We start from the raw sequence: 24,797 nt of genomic DNA, 5'->3' as shown, positions 1-24,797 counted from the left end.
GGGGATGTGACGAATGTTGGTAGGTAGTGCTATGCTAAAAGATCTTGGGGATGTGACAAGTGTTGGTAGGTAGTGCTGTAGTAAAAGATCAGGGGGATGTGACTAGAGTTGGTAGGTAGTGCTATGGTAAAAGATCAGGGGGATGTGACTAGTGTTGGACTAGTTCTATGGTAAAAGATCAGGGGGATGTGACAAGTGTTGGTTGGTAGTGCTGTAGTAAAAGATCAGGGGGATGTGACTCGTGTTGGTAGGTAGTGCTGTCGTAAAAGATCAGGGGGATGTGACGAGTGTTGGTAGGTAGTGCTATGCTAAAAGATCTTGGGGATGTGACAAGTGTTGGTAGGTAGTGCTGTAGTAAAAGATCAGGGGGATGTGAGTAGAGTTGGTAGGTAGTGCTATGGTAAAAGATCAGGGGGATGTGACTAGTGTTGGTAGGAAGTGCTGTCGTAAAAGATCTGGGATGAGACTAGTGTTGGTAAGTAGTGCTATGGTAAAAGATCAGGGGGCTGTGACAAGTGTTGGTAGAAAGGGCTATGGTAAAAGATCAGGGGGATGTGACTAGTGTTGGTAGGTAGTGCTGTCGTAAAAGATCAGGGGGATGTGACTAGTGTTGGTAGGTTGTGCTATAGTGAAAGATCAGGGGGATGTGACAAGTGTTGGTAGGTAGTGCTGTAGTAAAAGATCAGGGGGATGTGACTAGTGTTGGTAGGTAGTGCTGTGGTAAAAGATCAGGGGGATGTGACTAGTGTTGGTAGGTAGTGCAGTAGTAAAAGATCAGGGAGATGTGACTAGTGTTGGTAGGTAGAGCTGTCGTAAAAGATCAGGGGGATGTGACTAGTGTTGGTAGGTTGTGCTGTGGTATAAGATAAGGGGGATGTGACTAGTGTTGGTAGGTAGTGCTGTTGTAAAAGATCAGGGGGATGTGACAAGTGTTGGTAGGTAGTGCAGTAGTAAAAGATCAGGGAGATGTGACTAGTGTTGGTAGGTAGAGCTGTCGTAAAAGATCAGGGGGATGTGACTAGTGTTGGTAGGTAGTGCAGTAGTAAAAGATCAGGGTGATGTGACTAGTGTTGGTAGGTAGTGCAGTAGTAAAAGATCAGGGGGATGTGACTAGTGTTGGTAGGTAGTGCTGTCGTAAAAGATCAGGGGGATGTGACTAGTGTTGATAGGTAGTGCTGTGGTAAAAGATCAGGGGGATGTGACTAGTGTTGGTAGGTAGTGCAGTAGTAAAAGATCAGGGGGATGTGACAAGTGTTGGTAGGAAGTGCTGTCGTAAAAGATCTGTGATGAGACTAGTGTTGGTAGGTAGTGCTGTCGTAAAAGATCAGGGGGATGTGACTAGTGTTGGTAGGTTGTGCTATAGTAAAAGATCAGGGGGACGTGACAAGTGTTGGTAGGTAGTGCTATGGTAAAAGTACAGGGGGATGTGACTAGTGTTGGTAGGTAGTGCTGTAGTAAAAGATCAGGGGGATGTGACTAGTGTTGGTAGGTAGTGCTGAAGTAAAGGATCAGGGGAATGTCACTAGTGTTGGCAGGTAGTGCTGTCGTAAAAGATCAGGGGGATGTGACTATTGTTGGTAGGTAGTGCTGTGGTAAAAGATCAGGGGGATGTGACTAGAGTTGGTAGGTAGTGCTGTCGTAAAAGATCAGGGGGATGTGACTAGTGTTGGTAGGTAGTGCTATTGTAAAAGATCAGGGGGAAGTGACTAGTGTTGGTATGTAGTGCTGTCGTAAAAGATCAAGGGGATGTGACTAGTGTTGGTAGGTAGTGCAGTAGTAAAAGATCAGGGGGATGTGACTAGTGTTGGTAGGTAGTGCTGTCGTAAAAGATCAGGGGGATGTGACGATTGTTGGTAGGTAGTGCTGTGGTAAAAGATCAGGGGGATGTGACTAGTGTTGGTAGGCAGTGCTGTCGTAAAAGATCAGGGGGATGTGACTAGTGTTGGTAGGTAGTGCTATTGTAAAAGATCAGGGGGATATGACTATTGTTGGTAGGTAGTACTGTGGTAAAAGATCAGGGGGATGTGACAAGTGTTGGTAGGTAGTGCTATGGTAAAAGATCAAGGGGATGTGACTAGTGTTGGTAGGTAGTGCTATGGTAAAAGATCAGGGGGATGTGACAAGTGTTGGTAGGTAGTGCTGTCGTAAAAGATCAGGGGGATGTGACTCGTGTTGGTAGGTAGTGCTATTGTAAAAGATCAGGGGGAAGTGACTAGTGTTGGTATGTAGTGCTGTCGTAAAAGATCAGGGGGATGTGACTAGTGTTGGTAGGTAGTGCAGTAGTAAAAGATCATGGGGATGTGACTAATGTTGGTAGGTAGTGCAGTAGTAAAAGATCATGGGGATGTGACTAATGTTAGTAGGTAGTGCTATGGTAAAAGATCAGGGGGATGTGACTATTGTTGGTGGGTAGTGCTATGGTAAAAGATCAGGGGTATGTGACTAGTGTTGGTAGGTAGTGCTGTCGTAAAAGATCAGGGGGATGTGACTAGTGTTGGTAGGTTGTGCTATAGTAAAAGATCAGGTGGATGTGACAAGTGTTGGTAGGTAGTGCTGTAGTAAAAGATCAGGGGGATGTGACTAGTGTTGGTAGGTAGTGCTGAAGTAAAGGATCAGGGGAATGTGACTAGTGTTGGTAGGTTGTGCTGTCGTATAAGATCAGGGGGATGTGACTAGTGTTGGTAGGTAGTGCTGTCGTAAAAGATCAGGGGGATGTGACTAGTGTTGGTAGGTTGTGCTATAGTAAAAGATCAGGGGGATGTGACAAGTGTTGGTAGGTAGTGCTATGGTAAAAGTACAGGGGGATGTGACTAGTGTTGGTAGGTAGTGCTGTAGTAAAAGATCAGGGGGATGTGACTAGTGTTGGTAGGTAGTGCTGAAGTAAAGGATCAGCGGAATGTGACTAGTGTTGGTAGGTTGTGCTGTCGTAAAAGATCAGGAGGATGTGACTAGTGTTGGTAGGTAGTGCTATGGAAAAAGATCAGGGGGATGTGACAAGTGTTGGTAGGTAGTGCTGTGGTAAAAGATCTTCGGGATGTGACTAGTGTTGGTAGGTAGTGCTGTCGTAAAAGATCAGGGATATGTGACTAGTGTTGGTAGGTAGTGCTGTGGTAAAAGATCAGGGGGATGTGACAAGTGTTGGTAGCTAGGGCTATTGTAAAAGATCAGGGGGATGTGACTAGTGTTGGTAGGTAGTGCTGTCGTATAAGATCAGGGGGATGTGACTAGTGTTGGTAGGTAGTGCAGTAGTAAAAGATCAGGGGGATGTGACTAGTGTTGGTAGGTAGAGCTGTCGTAAAAGATCAGGGGGATGTGACTAGTGTTGGTAGGTAGTGCAATAGTAAAAGATCAGGGGGATTTGACTAGTGTTGGTAGGTAGTGCTGTGGTAAAAGATCTTCGGGATGTGACTAGTGTTGGTAGGTAGTGCTGTCGTAAAAGATCAGGGGTATGTGACTAGTGTTGGTAGGTAGTGCTGTGGTAAAAGATCAGGGGGATGTGACAAGTGTTGGTAGCTAGGGCTATTGTAAAAGATCAGGGGGATGTGACTAGTGTTGGTAGGTAGTGCTGTCGTATAAGATCAGGGGGATGTGACTAGTGTTGGTAGGTAGAGCAGTAGTACAAGATCAGGGGGATGTGACTAGTGTTGGTAGGTAGAGCTGTCGTAAAAGATCAGGGGGATGTGACTAGTGTTGGTAGGTAGTGCAATAGTAAAAGATCAGGGGGATTTGACTAGTGTTGGTAGGTAGTGCAGTAGTAAAAGATCAGGGGAATGTGACTATTGTTGGCAGGTAGTGCTGTCGTAAAAGATCAGGGGGATGTGACTATTGTTGGTAGGTAGTGCTGTGGTAAAAGATCAGGGGGATGTGACTAGAGTTCGTAGGTAGTGCTATGCTAAAAGATCTTGGGGATGTGACTAGAGTTGGTAGGTAGTGCTATGGTAAAAGATTAGGGGGATGTGACTAGTGTTGGACTAGTTCTATGGTAAAAGATCAGGGGGATGTGACAAGTGTTGGTAGGTAGTGCTTTTGTAAATGATCAGGGGATGTGACTCGTGTTGGTAGGTAGTGCTATTGTAAAAGATCAGGGGGAAGTGACTAGTGTTGGTATGTAGTGCTGTCGTAAAAGATCAGGGGGATGTGACTAGTGTTCGTAGGTAGTGCAGTAGTAAAAGATCATGGGGATGTGACTAATGTTGGTAGGTAGTGCAGTAGTAAAAGATCATGGGGATGTGACTAATGTTAGTAGGTAGTGCTATGGTAAAAGATCAGGGGGATGTGACTATTGTTGGTGGGTAGTGCTATGGTAAAAGATCAGGGGTATGTGACTAGTGTTGGTAGGTTGTGCTATAGTAAAAGATCAGGGGGATGTGACAAGTGTTGGTAGGTAGTGCTGTAGTAAAAGATCAGGGGGATGTGACTAGTGTTGGTAGGTTGTGCTGTCGTATAAGATCAGGGGGATGTGACTAGTGTTGTTAGGTAGTGCTGTCGTAAAAGATCAGGGGGATGTGACTAGTGTTGGTAGGTTGTGCTATAGTAAAAGATCAGGGGGATGTGACAAGTGTTGGTAGGTAGTGCTATGGTAAAAGTACAGGGGGATGTGACTAGTGTTGGTAGGTAGTGCTGTAGTAAAAGATCAGGGGGATGTGACTAGTGTTGGTAGGTAGTGCTGAAGTAAAGGATCAGCGGAATGTGACTAGTGTTGGTAGGTTGTGCTGTCGTAAAAGATCAGGAGGATGTGACTAGTGTTGGTAGGTAGTGCTATGGAAAAAGATCAGGGGGATGTGACAAGTGTTGGTAGGTAGTGCTGTGGTAAAAGATCTTCGGGATGTGACTAGTGTTGGTAGGTAGTGCTGTCGTAAAAGATCAGGGGTATGTGACTTGTGTTGGTAGGTAGTGCTGTGGTAAAAGATTAGGGGGATGTGACAAGTGTTGGTAGCTAGGGCTATTGAAAAGATCAGGGGGATGTGACTAGTGTTGGTAGGTAGTGCAATAGTAAAAGATCAGGGGGATTTGACTAGTGTTGGTAGGTAGTGCAGTAGTAAAAGATCAGGGGAATGTGACTATTGTTGGCAGGTAGTGCTGTCGTAAAAGATCAGGGGGATGTGACTATTGTTGGTAGGTAGTGCTGTGGTAAAAGATCAGGGGGATGTGACTAGAGTTGGTAGGTAGTGCTATGCTAAAAGATCTTGGGGATGTGACAAGTGTTGGTAGGTAGTGCTGTAGTAAAAGATCAGGGGGATGTGACTAGAGTTGGTAGGTAGTGCTATGGTAAAAGATCAGGGGGATGTGACTAGTGTTGGACTAGTTCTATGGTAAAAGATCAGGGGGATGTGACAAGTGTTGGTAGGTAGTGCTGTTGTAAATGATCAGGGGATGTGACTCGTGTTGGTAGGTAGTGCTGTCGTAAAAGATCAGGGGGATGTGACGAGTGTTGGTAGGTAGTGCTATGCTAAAAGATCTTGGGGATGTGACAAGTGTTGGTAGGTAGTGCTGTGGTAAAAGATCAGGGGGATGTGACTAGAGTTGGTAGGTAGTGCTATGCTAAAAGATCTTGGGGATGTGACAAGTGTTGGTAGGTAGTGCTGTAGTAAAAGATCAGGGGGATGCGACTAGAGTTGGTAGATAGTGCTATGGTAAAAGATCAGGGGGATGTGACTAGTGTTGGACTAGTTCTATGGTAAAAGATCAGGGGGATGTGACAAGTGTTGGTAGGTAGTGCTGTTGTAAATGATCAGGGGATGTGACTCGTGTTGGTAGGTAGTACTGTCGTAAAAGATCAGGGGGATGTGACGAGTGTTGGTAGGTAGTGCTATGCTAAAAGATCTTGGGGATGTGACAAGTGTTGGTTGGTAGTGCTGTAGTAAAAGATCAGGGGGATGTGACTAGTGTTGGACTAGTTCTATGGTAAAAGATCAGGGGGATGTGACAAGTGTTGGTAGGTAGTGCTGTAGTAAAAGATCAGGGGATGTGACTAGTGTTGGTTGGTTGTGCAATAGTAAAAGATCAGGGGTATGTGACAAGTGTTGGTAGGTAGTGCAGTAGTAAAAGATCAGGGGGATGTGACTAGTGTTGGTAGGTAGTGCTGTCGTAAAAGATCAGAGGGATGTGACTAGTGTTGGTAGGTAGTGCTGTGGTAAAAGATTAGGGGGATGTGACTAGTGTTGGTAGGTAGTGCTGTCGTAAAAGATCAGGGGGACGTGACTAGTGTTGGTAGGTATTGCTGTGGTAAATGATCAGGGGGATGTGACTATTGTTGGTAGGTAGTGCTGTGGTAAAAGATCAGGGGGATATGACTAGTGTTGGTAGGTAGTGCAGTAGTAAAAGATCATGGGGATGTGACTAATGTTAGTAGGTAGTGCTATGGTAAAAGATCAGGGGGATGTGACTAGTGTTGGTAGGTAGTGCTGTCGTATAAGATCAGGGGGATGTGACTAGTGTTGGTAGGTAGTGCTGTGGTAAAAGATCAGGGGGATGTGACTATTGTTGGTAGGTAGTGCTGTGGTAAAAGATCAGGGGGATGTTACTAGAGTTGGTAGGTAGTGCTATGGTAAAAATCAGGGGGATGTGACTAATGTTGGTAGGTAGTGCTGTCGTAAAAGATCAGGGGGATGTGACTAGTGTTGGACTAGTGCTATGGTAAAAGATCAGGGGGATGTGACAAGTGTTGGTAGGTAGTGCTAAAGTAAAGGATCAGGGGGATGTGACTAGTGTTGGTAGATTTTCTTTCTTTCTTTGGCTTGGCTTCGCGGACGAAGATTTATGGAGGGGGTAAAAAGTCCACGTCAGCTGCAGGCTCGTTTGTGGCTGACCAGTCCGATGCGGGACAGGCAGACACGATTGCAGCGGTTGCAAGGGAAAATTGGTTGGTTGGGGTTGGGTGTTGGGTTTTTCCTCCTTTGCCTTTTGTCAGTGAGGTGGGCTCTGCGGTCTTCTTCAAAGGAGGCTGCTGCCCGCCAAACTGTGAGGCGCCAAGATGCACGGTTTGAGGCGTTATCAGCCCACTGGCGGTGGTCAATGTGGCAGGCACCAAGAGATTTCTTTAGGCAGTCCTTGTACCTTTTCTTTGGTGCACCTCTGTCACGGTGGCCAGTGGAGAGCTCGCCATATAATACGATCTTGGGAAGGCGATGGTCCTCCATTCTGGAGACGTGACCCATCCAGCGCAGCTGGATCTTCAGCAGCGTGGACTCGATGCTGTCGACCTCTGCCATCTCGAGTACCTAGACGTTAGGGGTGTGAGCGCTCCAATGGATGTTGAGGATGGAGCGGAGACAACGCTGGTGGAAGCGTTCTAGGAGCCGTAGGTGGTGCCGGTAGAGGACCCATGATTCGGAGCCGAACAGGAGTGTGGGTATGACAACGGCTCTGTATACGCTTATCTTTGTGAGGTTTTTCAGTTGGTTGTTTTTCCAGACTCTTTTGTGTAGTCTTCCAAAGGCGCTATTTGCCTTGGCGAGTCTGTTGTCTATCTCATTGTCGATCCTTGCATCTGATGAAATGGTGCAGCCGAGATAGGTAAACTGGTTGACCGTTTTGAGTTTTGTGTGCCCGATGGAGATGTGGGGGGGCTGGTAGTCATGGTGGGGAGCTGGCTGATGGAGGACCTCAGTTTTCTTCAGGCTGACTTCCAGGCCAAACATTTTGGCAGTTTCCGCAAAGCAGGACGTCAAGCGCTGAAGAGCTGGCTCTGAATGGGCAACTAAAGCGGCATCATCTGCAAAGAGTAGTTCACGGACAAGTTTCTCTTGTGTCTTGGTGTGAGCTTGCAGGCGCCTCAGATTGAAGAGACTGCCATCCGTGCGGTACCGGATGTAAACAGCGTCTTCATTGTTGGGGTCTTTCATGGCTTGGTTCAGCCATGAACCAATTGTTGGTAGATAGTGCAGTAGTAAAAGATCAGGGGGATGTGACTAGTGTTGGTAGGTAGTGGTATGGTAAAAGATCAGGGGGATGTGACTAGTGTTGGTCGGTAGTGCTGTGGTAAAAGATCAGGGGGATGGGACTAGTGTTGTTAGGTAGTGCTATGGTAAAAGATCAGGGGGATGTGACGAGTGTTGGTAGGTAGTGCTATGGTAAAAATCAGGGGGATGTGACTAGTGTTGGTCGGTAGTGCTGTGGTAAAAGATCAAGGGGATGTGACTAGTGTTGGTAGGTAGTGCTGTCGTAAAAGATCAGGGGGATGTGACTAGTGTTGTTAGGTAGTGCTATGGTAAAAGATCAGGGGGATGTGACTATTGTTGGTAGGTAATGCTGTAGTTACAGATCAGGCGTATGTGACAAGAGTGGGTAGGTAGTGCTGTCGTAAAAGATCAGGGGGATGTGTCTAGTGTTGGTAGGTAGTGCTATGGTAAAAGATCAGGGGGATGTGTCTAGTGTTGGTAGGTAGTGCTATGGTAAAAGATCAGGGGGATGTGACTAGTTTAGGTAGGTAATGCTATGGTAAAAGATCAGGGGGATGTGACTAGAGTTGGTACGTGGTGCTATGGTAAAAGATCAGGGGGATGTGACTAGTGTTGGTAGGTAGTGCTGTCGTAAAAGATCAGGGGGATGTGACTAGTGTTGGTAGGTAGTGCTATGGTAAAAGATCAGGGGGATGTGACTAGTGTTTGTAGGTAGTGCTATGGTAAAAGATCAGGGGGATGTCACTAGTGTTGGTAGGTGGTGCTATGGTAAAAGATCAGGGGGATGTGACTAGAGTTGGTAGGTAGTGCTATGGTAAAAGATCAGGGGGATGTGACTAGTGTTGGTAGGTCTTTTTCTTTGGCTTGGCTTCGCGGACGAAGATTTATGGAGGGGGTAAAAAGTCCACGTCAGCTGCAGGCTCGTTTGTGGCTGACCAGTCCGATGCGGGACAGGCAGACACGATTGCAGCGGTTGCAAGGGAAAATTGGTTGAGTGTTGGTAGGTAGTGCTGTCGTAAAAGATCAGGGGGATGTGACTAATGTTGGTAGGTAGTGCTGTCGTAAAAAATCAGCGGGATGTGACTAATGTTGGTAGGTAGTGCTATGGTAAAAATCAGGGGGATGTGACTAATGTTGGTAGGTAGTGCTGTCGCAAAAGATCAGGGGGATGTGACTTGTGTTGGACTAGTGCTATGGTAAGAGATCAGGGGGATGTGACAAGTGTTGGTAGGTAGTGCTAAAGTAAAGGATCAGGGGGATGTGACTAGTGTTGGTAGGTAGTGCAGTAGTAAAAGATCAGGGTGATGTGACTCGTGTTGGTAGGTAGTGCTGTTGTAGTAGAAGATCAGGGGGATGTGACTAGTGTTGGTAGGTAGTGCAGTAGTAAGAGATCAGGGGGATGTGACGAGTGTTGGTAGGTAGTGCTGTCGTAAAAGATCAGGGGGATTTGACTAGTGTTGGTAGGTAGTGCTGTGGTAAAAGATTAGGGGGATGTGACTAGTGTTGGTAGGTAGTGCTGTCGTAAAAGATCAGGGGGATGTGACTAGTGTTGGTAGGTAGTGCTGTGGTAAAAGATCAGGGGGATGTGACTATTGTTGGTAGTTAGTGCTGTGGTAAAAGATCAGGGGGATGTTACTAGAGTTGGTAGGTAGTGCTATGGTAAAAGATCAGGGGGATGTGACTAGTGTTGGTAGGTAGTGCTGTCGTAAAAGATCAGGGGGATGTGACTAATGTTGGTAGGTAGTGCTATGGTAAAAATCAGGGGGATGTGACTAATGTTGGTAGGTAGTGCTGTCGTAAAAGATCAGGGGGATGAGACTTGTGTTGGACTAGTGCTATGGTAAGAGATCAGGGGGATGTGACAAGTGTTGGTAGGTAGTGCTAAAGTAAAGGATCAGGGGGATGTGACTAGTGTTGGTAGGTAGTGCAGTAGTAAAAGATCAGGGTGATGTGACTCGTGTTGGTAGGTAGTGTTATGGTAAAAGATCACGGGGATGTGACTAGTGTTGGTAGGTAGTGCTATGGTAAAAGATCAGGGGGATGTGACTAGTGTTGGTAGGTAGTGCAGTAGTAAAAGATCAGGGGGATGTGACTAGTGTTGGCAGGTAGTGCTGTCGTAAAAGATCAAGGGATTTGACTAGTGTTGGTAGGTAGTGCAGTAGTAAAAGATCAGGTGGATGTGACTAGTGTTGGTAGGTAGAGCTGTCGTAAAAGATCAGGGGAATGTGACTAGTGTTGGTAGGTAGTGCAGTAGTAAAAGATCAGGGGGATTTGACTAGTGTTGGTAGGTAGTGCAGTAGTAAAAGATCAGGGGGATTTGACGAGTGTTGGTAGGTAGTGCAGTAGTAAAAGATCAGGGGAATGTGACTATTGTTGGTAGGTAGTGCGGTCGTAAAAGATCAGGGGGATGTGACTCGTGTTGGTAGGTAGTGCTGTCGTAAAAGACCAGGGGGATGTGACGAGTGTTGGTAGGTAGTGCTATGCTAAAAGATCTTGGGGATGTGACTAGTGTTGGACTAGTTCTATGGTAAAAGATCAGGGGGATGTGACAAGTGTTGGTAGGTAGTGCTGTAGTAAAAGATCAGGGGATGTGACTACTGTTGGTCGGTTGTGCAACAGTAAAAGATCAGGGGTATGTGACAAGTGTTGGTAGGTAGTGCAGTAGTAAAAGATCAGGGGGATGTGACTAGTGTTGGTAGGAGGTTCTGTCGTATGAGATCAAGGGGATGTGACTATTGTTGGTATGTAGTGCTGTGGTAAAAGATCAGGGGGATGTGACTAGTGTTGGTAGGTAGTGCAGTAGTAAAAGATCATGGGGATGTGACTAATGTTAGTAGGTAGTGCTATGGTAAAAGATCAGGGGGATGTGACTATTGTTGGTGGGTAGTGCTCTGGTAAAAGATCAGGGGTATGTGACTAGAGTTGGTAGGTAGTGCTATGGTAAAAGATCAGGAGGATGTGACTAGTGTTGGTCGATCGTGCTGTAGTAAAAGATTAGGGGGATGTGACTAGTGTTGGTAGGTAGTGCAGTAGTAAAAGATCAGGTGGATGTGACTAGTGTTGGTAGGTAGTGCTGTCGTATAAGATCAGGGGGATGTGACTAGTGTTGGTAGGTAGTGCAGTTGTAAAAGATCAGGGGGATGTGACTAGTGTTGATAGGTAGAGCTGTCGTAAAAGATCAGGGGGATGTGACTAGTGTTGGTAGGTAGTGCAGTAGTAAAAGATCAGGGGGATTTGACTAGTGTTGGTAGGTAGTGCAGTAGTAAAAGATCAGGGGAATGTGACTATTGTTGGTAGGTAGTGCTGTCGTAAAAGATCAGGGGGATGTGACTCGTGTTGGTAGGTAGTGCTGTCGTAAAAGATCAGGGGGATGTGACGAGTGTTGGTATGTAGTGCTATGGTAAAAATCAGGGGGATGTGACTAGTGTTGGTCGGTAGTGCTGTGGTAAAAGATCAAGGGGATGTGACTAGTGTTGGTAGGTAGTGATGTCGTAAAAGATCAGGGGGATGTGACTAGTGTTGTTAGGTAGTGCTATGGTAAAAGATCAGGGGGATGTGACTATTGTTGGTAGGTAATGCTGTAGTTACAGATCAGGCGTATGTGACTAGAGTGGGTAGGTAGTGCTGTCGTAAAAGATCAGGGGGATGTGTCTAGTGTTGGTAGGTAGTGCTATGGTAAAAGATCAGGGGGATGTGTCTAGTGTTGGTAGGTAGTGCTATGGTAAAAGATCAGGGGGATGTGACTAGTTTAGGTAGGTAATGCTATGGTAAAAGATCAGGGGGATGTGACTAGAGTTGGTACGTGGTGCTATGGTAAAAGATCAGGGGGATGTGACTAGTGTTGGTAGGTAGTGCTGTCGTAAAAGATCAGGGGGATGTGACTAGTGTTGGTAGGTAGTGCTATGGTAAAAGATCAGGGGGATGTGACTAGTGTTTGTAGGTAGTGCTATGGTAAAAGATCAGGGGGATGTCACTAGTGTTGGTAGGTGGTGCTATGGTAAAAGATCAGGGGGATGTGACTAGAGTTGGTAGGTAGTGCTATGGTAAAAGATCAGGGGGATGTGACTAGTGTTGGTAGGTCTTTTTCTTTGGCTTGGCTTCGCGGACGAAGATTTATGGAGGGGGTAAAAAGTCCACGTCAGCTGCAGGCTCGTTTGTGGCTGACCAGTCCGATGCGGGACAGGCAGACACGATTGCAGCGGTTGCAAGGGAAAATTGGTTGAGTGTTGGTAGGTAGTGCTGTCGTAAAAGATCAGGGGGATGTGACTAATGTTGGTAGGTAGTGCTGTCGTAAAAGATCAGGGGGATGTGACTAATGTTGGTAGGTAGTGCTATGGTAAAAATCAGGGGGATGTGACTAATGTTGGTAGGTAGTGCTGTCGCAAAAGATCAGGGGGATGTGACTTGTGTTGGACTAGTGCTATGGTAAGAGATCAGGGGGATGTGACAAGTGTTGGTAGGTAGTGCTAAAGTAAAGGATCAGGGGGATGTGACTAGTGTTGGTAGGTAGTGCAGTGGTAAAAGATCAGGGGGATGTGACTAGTGTTGGTAGGTAGTGCAGTAGTAAAAGATCAGGGGGATGTGACGAGTGTTGGTAGGTAGTGCTGTCGTAAAAGATCAGGGGGATGTGACTAGTGTTGGTAGGTAGTGCTGTGGTAAAAGAGTAGGGGGATGTGACTAGTGTTGGTAGGTAGTGCTGTCGTAAAAGATCAGGGGGATGTGACTAGTGTTGGTAGGTAGTGCTGTGGTAAAAGATCAGGGGGATGTGACTAGTGTTGGTCGGTAGTGCTGTGGTAAAAGATCAAGGGGATGTGACTAGTGTTGGTAGGTAGTGCTGTCGTAAAAGATCAGGGGGATGTGACTAGTGTTGTTAGGTAGTGCTATGGTAAAAGATCAGGGGGATGTGACTATTGTTGGTAGGTAATGCTGTAGTTACAGATCAGGCGTATGTGACAAGAGTGGGTAGGTAGTGCTGTCGTAAAAGATCATGGGGATGTGACTAATGTTAGTAGGTAGTGCTATGGTAAAAGATCAGGGGGATGTGACTAGAGTTGGTAGGTAGTGCTATGGTAAAAGATCAGGAGGATGTGACTAGTGTTGGTAGATAGTGCTGTAGTAAAAGATTAGGGGGATGTGACTAGTGTTGGTAGGTAGTGCAGTAGTAAAAGATCAGGGGGATGTGACTAGTGTTGGTAGGTAGTGCTGTCGTATAAGATCAGGGGGATGTGACTAGTGTTGGTAGGTAGTGCAGTAGTAAAAGATCAGGGGGATGTGACTAGTGTTGATAGGTAGAGCTGTCGTAAAAGATCAGGGGGATGTGACTAGTGTTGGTAGGTAGTGCAATAGTAAAAGATCAGGGGGATTTGACTAGTGTTGGTAGGTAGTGCAGTAGTAAAAGATCAGGGGAATGTGACTATTGTTGGTAGGTAGTGCTGTCGTAAAAGATCAGGGGGATGTGACTCGTGTTGGTAGGTAGTGCTGTCGTAAAAGATCAGGGGGATGTGACGAGTGTTGGTATGTAGTGCTATGCTAAAAGATCTTGGGGATGTGACAAGTGTTGGTAGGTAGTGCTGTAGTAAAAGATCAGGGGGATGTGACTAGAGTTGGTAGGTAGTGCTATGGTAAAAGATCAGGGGGATGTGACTAGTGTTGGACTAGTTCTATGGTAAAAGATCAGGGGGATGTGACAAGTGTTGGTAGGTAGTGCTGTAGTAAAAGATCAGGGGATGTGACTAGAGTTGCTAGGTAGTGCTATGGTAAAAGATCAGGGGGATGTGACTAGTGTTGGTAGGAAGTGCTGTCGTAAAAGATCTGGGATGAGACTAGTGTTGGTAAGTAGTGCTATGGTAAAAGATCAGGGGGATGTGACAAGTGTTGGTAGATAGGGCTATGGTAAAAGATCAGGGGGATGTGACTAGTGTTGGTAGGTAGTGCTGTCGTAGAAGATCAGGGGGATGTGACTAGTGTTGGTAGGTAGTGCTATGGTAAAAGATCTTCGGGATGTGACTAGTGTTGGTAGGTAGTGCTGTCGTAAAAGATCAAGGTGATGTGACTAGTGTTGGTAGGTAGTGCTATGGTAAAAGATCAGGGGGATGTGACTCGAGTTGGTAGTTAGTGCTGTCGTAAAAGATCAGGGGGATGTGACTAGTGTTGGTAGGTTGTGCTATAGTAAAAGATCAGGGGGATGTGACAAGTGTAGGTAGGTAGTGCTATGGTTAAAGTACAGGGGGATGTGACTAGTGTTGGTAGGTAGTGCTGTAGTAAAAGATCAGGGGGATGTGACTAGTGTTGGTAGGTAGTTCTGTCATAAAAGATCAGGGGGATGTGACTAGTGTTGGTAGGTAGTGCTATGGTAAAAGATCAGGGGGATATGACTATTGTTGGTAGGTAGTACTGTGGTAAAAGATCAGGGGGATATGACAAGAGTTGGAAGGTAGTGCTATGGTAAAAGATCAGGGGGATGTGACTAGTGTTGGTAGGTAGTGCTTTCGTAAAAGATCGGGGTTGAGACTAGTGTTGGTAGGTAGTGCTATGGTAAAAGATCAGGGGGATGTGACAAGTGTTGGTAGAAAGGGCTATGGTAAGAGATCAGGGGGATGTGACTAGTGTTGGTAGGTAGTGATGTCGTAAAAGATCAGGGGGATGTGACTAGTGTTGGTAGGTAGTGCTATGGTAAAAGATCAGGGGGATGTGACAAGTGTTGGTAGGTCGTGCTGTCGTATAAGATCAGGGGGATGTGACTAGTGTTGGTTGGTTGTGCAATAGTAAAAGATCAGGGGTATGTGACAAGTGTTGGTAGGTAGTGCAGTAGTAAATGATCAGGGGGATGTGACTAGTGTTGGTTGGTAGTGCTGTCGTATAAGATCAGGGGGATGTGACTATTGTTGGTATGTAGTGCTGTAGTAAAAGATCAGGGGGATGTGACTAGTGTTGGTAGGTAGTGCTGTCGTATAAGATCAGGGGGATGTGACTATTGTTGGTATGTAGTGCTGTGGTAAAAGATCAGGTGGATGTGACTAGTGTTGGTAGATAGTGCTGTAGTAAAAGATTAGGGGGATGTGACTAATGTTGGTAGGTAGTGCAGTAGTAAAAGATCAGCGGGATGTGACTAGTGTTGGTAGGTAGTGCTTTCGTATAAGATCAGGGGGATGTGACTAGTGTTGGTAGGTAGTGCAGTAGTAAAAGATCAGGGGGATGTGACTAGTGTTGGTAGGTAGAGCTGTCGTAAAAGATCAGGGGGATGTGACTAGTGTTGGTAGGTAGTGCAGTAGTAAAAGATCAGGGGGATTTGACTAGTGTTGGTAGGTAGTGCAGTAGTAAAAGATCAGGGGAATGTGACTATTGTTGGTAGGTAGTGCTGTCGTAAAAGATCAGGGGGATGTGACTCGTGTTGGTAGGTAGTGCTGTCGTAAAAGATCAGGGGGATGTGACGAGTGTTGGTAGGTTGTGCTATGCTAAAAGATCTTGGGGATGTGACAAGTGTTGGTAGGTAGTGCTGTAGTAAAAGATCAGGGGGATGTGACTAGAGTTGGTAGGTAGTGCTATGGTAAAAGATCAGGGGGATGTGACTAGTGTTGGACTAGTTCTATGGTAAAAGATCAGGGGGATGTGACAAGTGTTGGTAGGTAGTGCTGTAGTAAAAGATCAGGGGATGTGACTCGTGTTGGTAGGTAGTGCTGTCGTAAAAGATCAGGGGGATGTGACGAGTGTTGGTAGGTAGTGCTATGCTAAAAGATCTTGGGGATGTGACAAGCGTTGGTAGGTAGTGCTGTAGTAAAAGATCAGGGGGATGTGACTAGAGTTAGTAGGTAGTGCTATGGTAAAAGATCAGGTGGATGTGACTAGTGTTGGTAGGAAGTGCTGTCGTAAAAGATCTGGGATGAGACTAGTGTTGGTAAGTAGTGCTATGGTAAAAGATCAGGGGGATGTGACAAGTGTTGGTAGAAAGGGCTATGGTAAAAGATCAGGGGTATGTGACTAGTGTTGGTAGGTAGTGCTGTCGTAAAAGATCAGGGGGATGTGACTAGTGTTGTTAGGTCGTGCTATGGTAAAAGATCAGGGGGATGTGACTAGTGTTGGTAGGTAGTGCTATGGTAAAAGATCAGGGGATGTGACTAGTGTTGGTAGGTAGTGCTGTCGTAAAAGATCAGGGGGATGTGACTAGTGTGCGTAGGTAGTGCTGTCGTAAAAGATCAGGGGGATGTGACTAGTGTTAGTAGGTCGTGCTATGATAAAAGATCAGGGGGATGTGACTAGTGTTGGTAGGTAGTGCTATGGTAAAAGATCAGGGGGATGTGACTAGTGTTGGTAGGTAGTGCTATGGTAAAAGATCAGGGGGATGTGACAGTGTTGGTAGGTAGTGCTATGGTAAAAGATCTTGGGGATGTGACTAGTGTTGGTAGGTAGTGCTGTCGTAAAAGATCAAGGGGATGGGACTAGTGTTGGTAGGTAGTGCTATGGTAAAAGATCAGGGGGATGTGACAAGTGGAGGTAGGTAGGGCTATTGTAAAAGATCAGGGGGATGTAACAAGTGTTGGTAGGTAGTGCTATGGTAAAAGATCTTGGGGATGTGACTAGTGTTGGTAGGTAGTGCTGTCGTAAAAGATCAAGGGGATGTGAATAGTGTTGGTAGGTAGTGCTATGGTAAAAGATCAGGGGGATGTGACAAGTGTTGGTAGGTAGGGCTATTGTAAAAGATCAGGGGTATGTGACTAGTGTTGGTAGGTATTGCTATGGTAAAAGATCAGGGGGATGTGACAAGTGTTGGTAGGTAGGGCTATTGTAAAAGATCGGGGGATGTGACAAGTGTTGGTAGGTAGTTCTATGGTAAAAGATCAGGGGGATGTGACAAGTGTTGGTAGGTAGGGCTATTGTAAAAGATCAGGGGGATGTGACTAATGTTAGTAGGTAGTGCTATGGTAAAAGATCAGGGGGATGTGACTAGAGTTGGTAGGTAGTGCTATGGTAAAAGATCAGGAGGATGTGACTAGTGTTGGTAGATAGTGCTGTAGTAAAAGATTAGGGGGATGTGACTATTGTTGGTAGGTAGTGCAGTAGTAAAAGATCAGGGGGATGTGACTAGTGTAGGTAGGTAGTGCTGTCGTATAAGATCAGGGGGATGTGACTAGTGTTGGTAGGTAGTGCAGTAGTAAAAGATCAGGGGGATGTGACTAGTGTTGATAGGTAGAGCTGTCGTAAAAGATCAGGGGGATGTGACTAGTGTTGGTAGGTAGTGCAGTAGTAAAAGATCAGGGGGATTTGACTAGTGTTGGTAGGTAGTGCAGTAGTAAAAGATCAGGGGAATGTGACTATTGTTGGTAGGTAGTGCTGTCGTAAAAGATCAGGGGGATGTGACTCGTGTTGGTAGGTAGTGCTGTCGTAAAAGATCAGGGGGATGTGACGAGTGTTGGTATGTAGTGCTATGCTAAAAGATCTTGGGGATGTGACAAGTGTTGGTAGGTAGTGCTGTAGTAAAAGATCAGGGGGATGTGACTAGAGTTGGTAGGTAGTGCTATGGTAAAAGATCAGGGGGATGTGACTAGTGTTGGACTAGTTCTATGGTAAAAGATCAGGGGGATGTGACAAGTGTTGGTAGGTAGTGCTGTAGTAAAAGATCAGGGGATGTGACTAGAGTTGCTAGGTAGTGCTATGGTAAAAGATCAGGGGGATGTGACTAGTGTTGTTAGGAAGTGCTGTCGTAAAAGATCTGGGATGAGACTAGTGTTGGTAAGTAGTGCTATGGTAAAAGATCAGGGGGATGTGACAAGTGTTGGTAGATAGGGCTATGGTAAAAGATCAGGGGGATGTGACTAGTGTTGGTAGGTAGTGCTGTCGTAGAAGATCAGGGGGATGTGACTAGTGTTGGTAGGTAGTGCTATGGTAAAAGATCTTCGGGATGTGACTAGTGTTGGTAGGTAGTGCTGTCGTAAAAGATCAAGGTGATGTGACTAGTGTTGGTAGGTAGTGCTATGGTAAAAGATCAGGGGGATGTGACTAGAGTTGGTAGGTAGTGCTGTCGTAAAAGATCAGGGGGATGTGACTAGTGTTGGTAGGTTGTGCTATAGTAAAAGATCAGGGGGATGTGACAAGTGTAGGTAGGTAGTGCTATGGTTAAAGTACAGGGAGATGTGGCTAGTGTTGGTAGGTAGTGCTGTAGTAAAAGATCAGGGGGATGTGACTAGTGTTGGTAGGTAGTTCTGTCATAAAAGATCAGGGGGATGTGACTAGTGTTGGTAGGTAGTGCTATGGTAAAAGATCAGGGGGATATGACTATTGTTGGTAGGTAGTACTGTGGTAAAAGATCAGGGGGATATGACAAGAGTTGGAAGGTAGTGCTATGGTAAAAGATCAGGGGGATGTGACTAGTGTTGGTAGGTAGTGCTTTCGTAAAAGATCGGGGTTGAGACTAGTGTTGGTAGGTAGTGCTATGGTAAAAGATCAGGGGGATGTGACAAGTGTTGGTAGAAAGGGCTATGGTAAGAGATCAGGGGGATGTGACTAGTGTTGGTAGGTAGTGATGTCGTAAAAGATCAGTGGGATGTGACTAGTGTTGGTAGGTAGTGCTATGGTAAAAGATCAGGGGGATGTGACAAGTGTTGGTAGGTCGTGCTGTCGTATAAGATCAGGGGGATGTGACTAGTGTTGGTTGGTTGTGCAATAGTAAAAGATCAGGGGTATGTGACAAGTGTTGGTAGGTAGTGCAGTAGTAAATGATCAGGGGGATGTGACTAGTGTTGGTAGGTAGTGCTGTCGTATAAGATCAGGGGGATGTGACTATTGTTGGTATGTAGTGCTGTAGTAAAAGATCAGGGGGATGTGACTAGTGTTGGTAGGTAGTGCTGTCGTATAAGATCAGGGGGATGTGACTATTGTTGGTATGTAGTGCTGTGGTAAAAGATCAGGAGGATGTGACTAGTGTTGGTAGATAGTGCTGTAGTAAAAGATTAGGGGGATGTGACTAATGTTGGTAGGTAGTGCAGTAGTAAAAGATCAGCGGGATGTGACTAGTGTTGGTAGGTAGTGCTTTCGTATAAGATCAGGGGGATGTGACTAGTGTTGGTAGGTAGTGCAGTAGTAAAAGATCAGGGGGATGTGACTAGTGTTGGTAGGTAGAGCTGTCGTAAAAGATCAGGGGGATGTGACTAGTGTTGGTAGGTAGTGCAGTAGTAAAAGATCAGGGGGATTTGACTAGTGTTGGTAGGTAGTGCAGTAGTAAAAGATCAGGGGAATGTGACTATTGTTGGTAGGTAGTGCTGTCGTAAAAGATCAGGGGGATGTGACTCGTGTTGGTAGGTAGTGCTGTCGTAAAAGATCAGGGGGATGTGACGAGTGTTGGTAGGTTGTGCTATGCTAAAAGATCTTGGGGATGTGACAAGTGTTGGTAGGTAGTGCTGTAGTAAAAGATCAGGGGGATGTGACTAGAGTTGGTAGGTAGTGCTATGGTAAAAGATCAGGGGGATGTGACTAGTGTTGGACTAGTTCTATGGTAAAAGATCAGGGGGATGTGACAAGTGTTGGTAGGTAGTGCTGTAGTAAAAGATCAGGGGATGTGACTCGTGTTGGAAGGTAGTGCTGTCGTAAAAGATCAGGGGGATGTGACGAGTGTTGGTAGGTAGTGCTATGCTAAAAGATCTTGGGGATGTGACAAGCGTTGGTAGGTAGTGCTGTAGTAAAAGATCAGGGGGATGTGACTAGAGTTAGTAGGTAGTGCTATGGTAAAAGATCAGGTGGATGTGACTAGTGTTGGTAGGAAGTGCTGTCGTAAAAGATCTGGGATGAGACTAGTGTTGGTAAGTAGTGCTATGGTAAAAGATCAGGGGGATGTGACAAGTGTTGGTAGAAAGGGCTATGGTAAAAGATCAGGGGTATGTGACTAGTGTTGGGAGGTAGTGCTGTCGTAAAAGATCAGGGGGATGTGACTAGTGTTGTTAGGTCGTGCTATGGTAAAAGATCAGGGGGATGTGACTAGTGTTAGTAGGTCGTGCTATGATAAAAGATCAGGGGGATGTGACTAGTGTTGGTAGGTAGTGCTATGGTAAAAGATCAGGGGGATGTGACTAATGTTGGTAGGTAGTGCTATGGTAAAAGATCAGGGGGATGTGACAAGTGTTGGTAGGTAGTGCTATGGTAAAAGATCTTGGGGATGTGACTAGTGTTGGTAGGTAGTGCTGTCGTAAAAGATCAAGGGGATGGGACTAGTGTTGGTAGGTAGTGCTATGGTAAAAGATCAGGGGGATGTGACAAGTGTAGGTAGGTAGGGCTATTGTAAAATATCAGGGGGATGTAACAAGTGTTGGTAGGTAGTGCTATGGTAAAAGATCTTGGGGATGTGACTAGTGTTGGTAGGTAGTGCTGTCGTAAAAGATCAAGGGGATGTGAATAGTGTTGGTAGGTAGTGCTATGGTAAAAGATCAGGGGGATGTGACAAGTGTTGGTAGGTAGGGCTATTGTAAAAGATCAGGGGTATGTGACTAGTGTTGGTAGGTATTGCTATGGTAAAAGATCAGGGGGATGTGACAAGTGTTGGTAGGTAGGGCTATTGTAAAAGATCGGGGGATGTGACAAGTGTTGGTAGGTAGTTCTATGGTAAAAGATCAGGGGGATGTGACAAGTGTTGGTAGGTAGGGCTATTGTAAAAGATCAGGGGGATGTGACAAGTGTTGGTAGGTAGTGCAATGCAAAAGATCTTGGGGATGTGACTAGTGTTGGTAGGTAGTGCTATTGTAAAAGATCAGGGGGATGTGACTAGTGTTGGTAGGTAGTGCTATGGTGAAAAATCAGGGGGATGTGACAAGTGTTGGTAGGTAGTGCTGTAGTAAAAGATCAGGTGGATGTGACTGGTGTTGGTAGGTAGTGCTGTCGTAAAAGATCAGGGGGATGTGACTAGTGTTGGTAGGTAGTGCTGTGGTAAAAGATCAGGGGGATGTGACTAGTGTTGGTAGGTAGTGCTGTGGTAAAAGATTAGGGTGATGTGACTAGTGTTGGTAGGTAGTGCTGTCGTAAAAGATCAGGGGGATGTGACTAGTGTTGGTAGGTAGTGCTGTGGTAAAAGATCAGGGGGATGTGACTATTGTTGGTAGGTAGTGCTGTGGTAAAAGATCAGGGGGATGTTACTATAGTTGGTAGGTAGTGCTATGGTAAAAATCAGTGGGATGTGACTAATGTTGGTAGGTAGTGCTGTCGTAAAAGATCAGGGGGATGTGACTAGTGTTGGACCAGTGCTATGGTAAGAGATCAGGGGGATGTGACAAGTGTTGGTAGGTAGTGCTAAAGTAAAGGATCAGGGGGATGTGACTAGTGTTGGTAGGTAGTGCAGTAGTAAAAGATCAGGGGGATGTGACTAGTGTTGGTAGGTAGTGCTATGGTAAAAGATCAGGGGTATGTGACTAGTGTTGGTCGGTAGTGCTGTGGTAAAAGATCAGGGGGATGGGACTAGTGTTGTTAGGTAGTGCTATGGTAAAAGATCAGGGGGATGTGACGAGTGTTGGTAGGTAGTGCTATGGTAAAAATCAGGGGGATGTGACTAGTGTTGGTCGGTAGTGCTGTGGTAAAAGATCAGGGGGATGTGACTAGTGTTGGTAGGTAGTGCTGTCGTAAAAGATCAGGGGGATGTGACTAGTGTTGTTAGGTAGTGCTATGGTAAAAGATCAGGGGGATGTGACTATCGTTGGTAGGTAGTGCTATGGTAAAAGATCAGGGGGATGTGACTAGTGTTGGTAGGGAGTGCTATGGAAAAAGATCATAGGGATGTGACTAGTGTTGGTAGGTAGTGCTATGGTAAAATATCAGGGGGATGTGACTAGAGTTGGTAGGTAGTGCTATGGTAAAAGATCAGGGGGATGTGACTAGAGTTGGTAGGTAGTGCTGTCGTAAAAGATCAGGGGGATGTGACTAGTGTTGGTAGGTAGTGCTATGGTAAAAGATCAGGGGGATGTGACTAGTGTTGGTAGGTAGTGCTATGGTAAAAGATCAGGGGGATGTGACTAGTGTTGGTAGGTGGTGCTATGGTAAAAGATCAGGGGGATGTGACTAGAGTTGGTAGGTAGTGCTATGGTAAAAGATCAGGGGGATGTGACTAGTGTTGTTAGGTAGTGCTGTCGTAAAAGATCAGGGGGATGTGACTAATGTTGGTAGGTAGTGCTATGGTAAAAATCAGGGGGATGTGACTAATGTTGGTAGGTAGTGCTGTCGTAAAAGATCAGGGGGATGTGACTTGTGTTGGACTAGTGCTATGGTAAGAGATCAGGGGGATGTGACTAGTGTTGGTAGGTCTTGTTTGGCTTGGCTTCGCGGACGAAGATTTATGGAGGGGGTAAAATAAGTCCACGTCAGCTGCAGTCTCGTTTGTGGCTGACCAGTCCGATGCGGGACAGGCAGACACGATTGCAGCGGTTGCAAGGGAAAATTGGTTGGTTGGGGTTGGGTGTTGGGTTTTTCCTCCTTTGCCTTTTGTCAGTGAGGTGGGCTCTGCGGTCTTCTTCAAAGGAGGCTGCTGCCCGCCAAACTGTGAGGCGCCAAGATGCACGGTTTGAGGCGTTATCAGCCCACTGGCGGTGGTCAATGTGGCAGGCACCAAGAGATTTCTTTAGGCAGTCCTTGTACCTTTTCTTTGGTGCACCTCTGTCACGGTGGCCAGTGGAGAGCTCGCCATATAATACGATCTTGGGAAGGCGATGGTCCTCCATTCTGGAGACGTGACCCATCCAGCGCAGCTGGATCTTCAGCAGCGTGGACTCGATGCTGTCGACCTCTGCCATCTCGAGTACCTCGACGTTAGGGGTGTGAGCGCTCCAATGGATGTTGAGGATGGAGCGGAGACAACGCTGGTGGAAGCGTTCTAGGAGCCGTAGGTGGTGCCGGTAGAGGACCCATGATTCGGAGCCGAACAGGAGTGTGGGTATGACAACGGCTCTGTATACGCTTATCTTTGTGAGGTTTTTCAGTTGGTTGTTTTTCCAGACTCTTTTGTGTAGTCTTCCAAAGGCGCTATTTGCCTTGGCGAGTCTGTTGTCTATCTCATTGTCGATCCTTGCATCTGATGAAATGGTGCAGCCGAGACAGGTAAACTGGTTGACCGTTTTGAGTTTTGTGTGCCCGATGGAGATGTGGGGGGGCTGGTAGTCATGGTGGGGAGCTGGCTGATGGAGGACCTCAGTTTTCTTCAGGCTGACTTCCAGGCCAAACATTTTGGCAGTTTCCGCAAAGCAGGACGTCAAGCGCTGAAGAGCTGGCTCTGAATGGGCAACTAAAGCGGCATCATCTGCAAAGAGTAGTTCACGGACAAGTTTCTCTTGTGTCTTGGTGTGAGCTTGCAGGCGCCTCAGATTGAAGAGACTGCCATCCGTGCGGTACCGGATGTAAACAGGGTCTTCATTGTTGGTAGGTAGTGCTATGGTAAAAGATCAGGGGGATGTGACTAGTGTTGGTAGGTAGTGCTATGGTAAAAGATCAGGGGGATGTGACTAGAGTTGGTAGGTAGTGCTATGGTAAAAGATCAGGGGAATGTGACTAGTGTTGGTAGGTAGTGCTGTCGTAAAAGATCAGGGGGATGGGACTAGTGTTGGTAGGTAGTGCTGTGGTAAAAGATCAGGGGGATGTGACTATTGTTGGTAGGTAGTGCTGTGGTAAAAGATCAGGGTGATGTGACTAGTGTTGGTAGGTAGTGCTGTCGTAAAAGATCAAGGGGATGTGACTAGTGTTGGTAGGTAGTGCTATGGTAAAGGATCAGGGGGATGTGACAAGTGTTGGTAGGTAGGGCTATTGTAAAAGATCAGGGGGATGTGACTAGTGTTGGTAGGTAGTGCAGTAGTAAAAGATCAGGGGGATGTGACTAGTGTTGGTAGGTCTTTGGCTTGGCTTCGCGGACGAAGATTTATGGAGGGGGTAAAAAGTCCACGTCAGCTGCAGGCTCGTTTGTGGCTGACCAGTCCGATGCGGGACAGGCAGACACGATTGCAGCGGTTGCAAGGGAAAATTGGTTGGTTGGGGTTGGGTGTTGGGTTTTTCCTCCTTTGCCTTTTGTCAGTGAGGTGGGCTCTGCGGTCTTCTTCAAAGGAGGCTGCTGCCCGCCAAACTGTGAGGCGCCAAGATGCACGGTTTGAGGCGTTATCAGCCCACTGGCGGTGGTCAATGTGGCAGGCACCAAGAGATTTCTTTAGGCAGTCCTTGTACCTTTTCTTTGGTGCACCTCTGTCACGGTGGCCAGTGGAGAGCTCGCCATATAATACGATCTTGGGAAGGCGATGGTCCTCCATTCTGGAGACGTGACCCATCCAGCGCAGCTGGATCTTCAGCAGCGTGGACTCGATGCTGTCGACCTCTGCCATCTCGAGTACCTCGACGTTAGGGGTGTGAGCGCTCCAATGGATGTTGAGGATGGAGCGGAGACAACGCTGGTGGAAGCGTTCTAGGAGCCGTAGGTGGTGCCGGTAGAGGACCCATGATTCGGAGCCGAACAGGAGTGTGGGTATGACAACGGCTCTGTATACGCTTATCTTTGTGAGGTTTTTCAGTTGGTTGTTTTTCCAGACTCTTTTGTGTAGTCTTCCAAAGGCGCTATTTGCCTTGGCGAGTCTGTTGTCTATCTCATTGTCGATCCTTGCATCTGATGAAATGGTGCAGCCGAGATAGGTAAACTGGTTGACCGTTTTGAGTTTTGTGTGCCCGATGGAGATGTGGGGGGGCTGGTAGTCATGGTGGGGAGCTGGCTGATGGAGGACCTCAGTTTTCTTCAGGCTGACTTCCAGGCCAAACATTTTGGCAGTTTCCGCAAAGCAGGACGTCAAGCGCTGAAGAGCTGGCTCTGAATGGGCAACTAAAGCGGCATCATCTGCAAAGAGTAGTTCATGGTAAAAATCAGGGGGATGTGACTAGTGTTGGTCGGTAGTGCTGTGGTAA

The 24,797-nt window shown here is 46.5% G+C and overlaps 1 protein-coding gene across 1 annotated transcript in view; it reads left to right on the top strand.

The window, feature by feature from the left end:
- The window catches only part of cfap54 (cilia and flagella associated protein 54), a 1,315,566-nt gene that overhangs the window by 130,064 nt on the left and 1,160,705 nt on the right, over positions 1 to 24,797 (top strand). The gene's annotated exons all lie outside the window — the stretch shown is intronic.

The sequence above is a fragment of the Narcine bancroftii genome, chromosome 13, assembly GCF_036971445.1.
Source record: "Narcine bancroftii isolate sNarBan1 chromosome 13, sNarBan1.hap1, whole genome shotgun sequence".
NCBI lineage: Eukaryota > Metazoa > Chordata > Chondrichthyes > Torpediniformes > Narcinidae > Narcine > Narcine bancroftii.
This window is presented reverse-complemented; position numbering and strand designations above follow the sequence as displayed.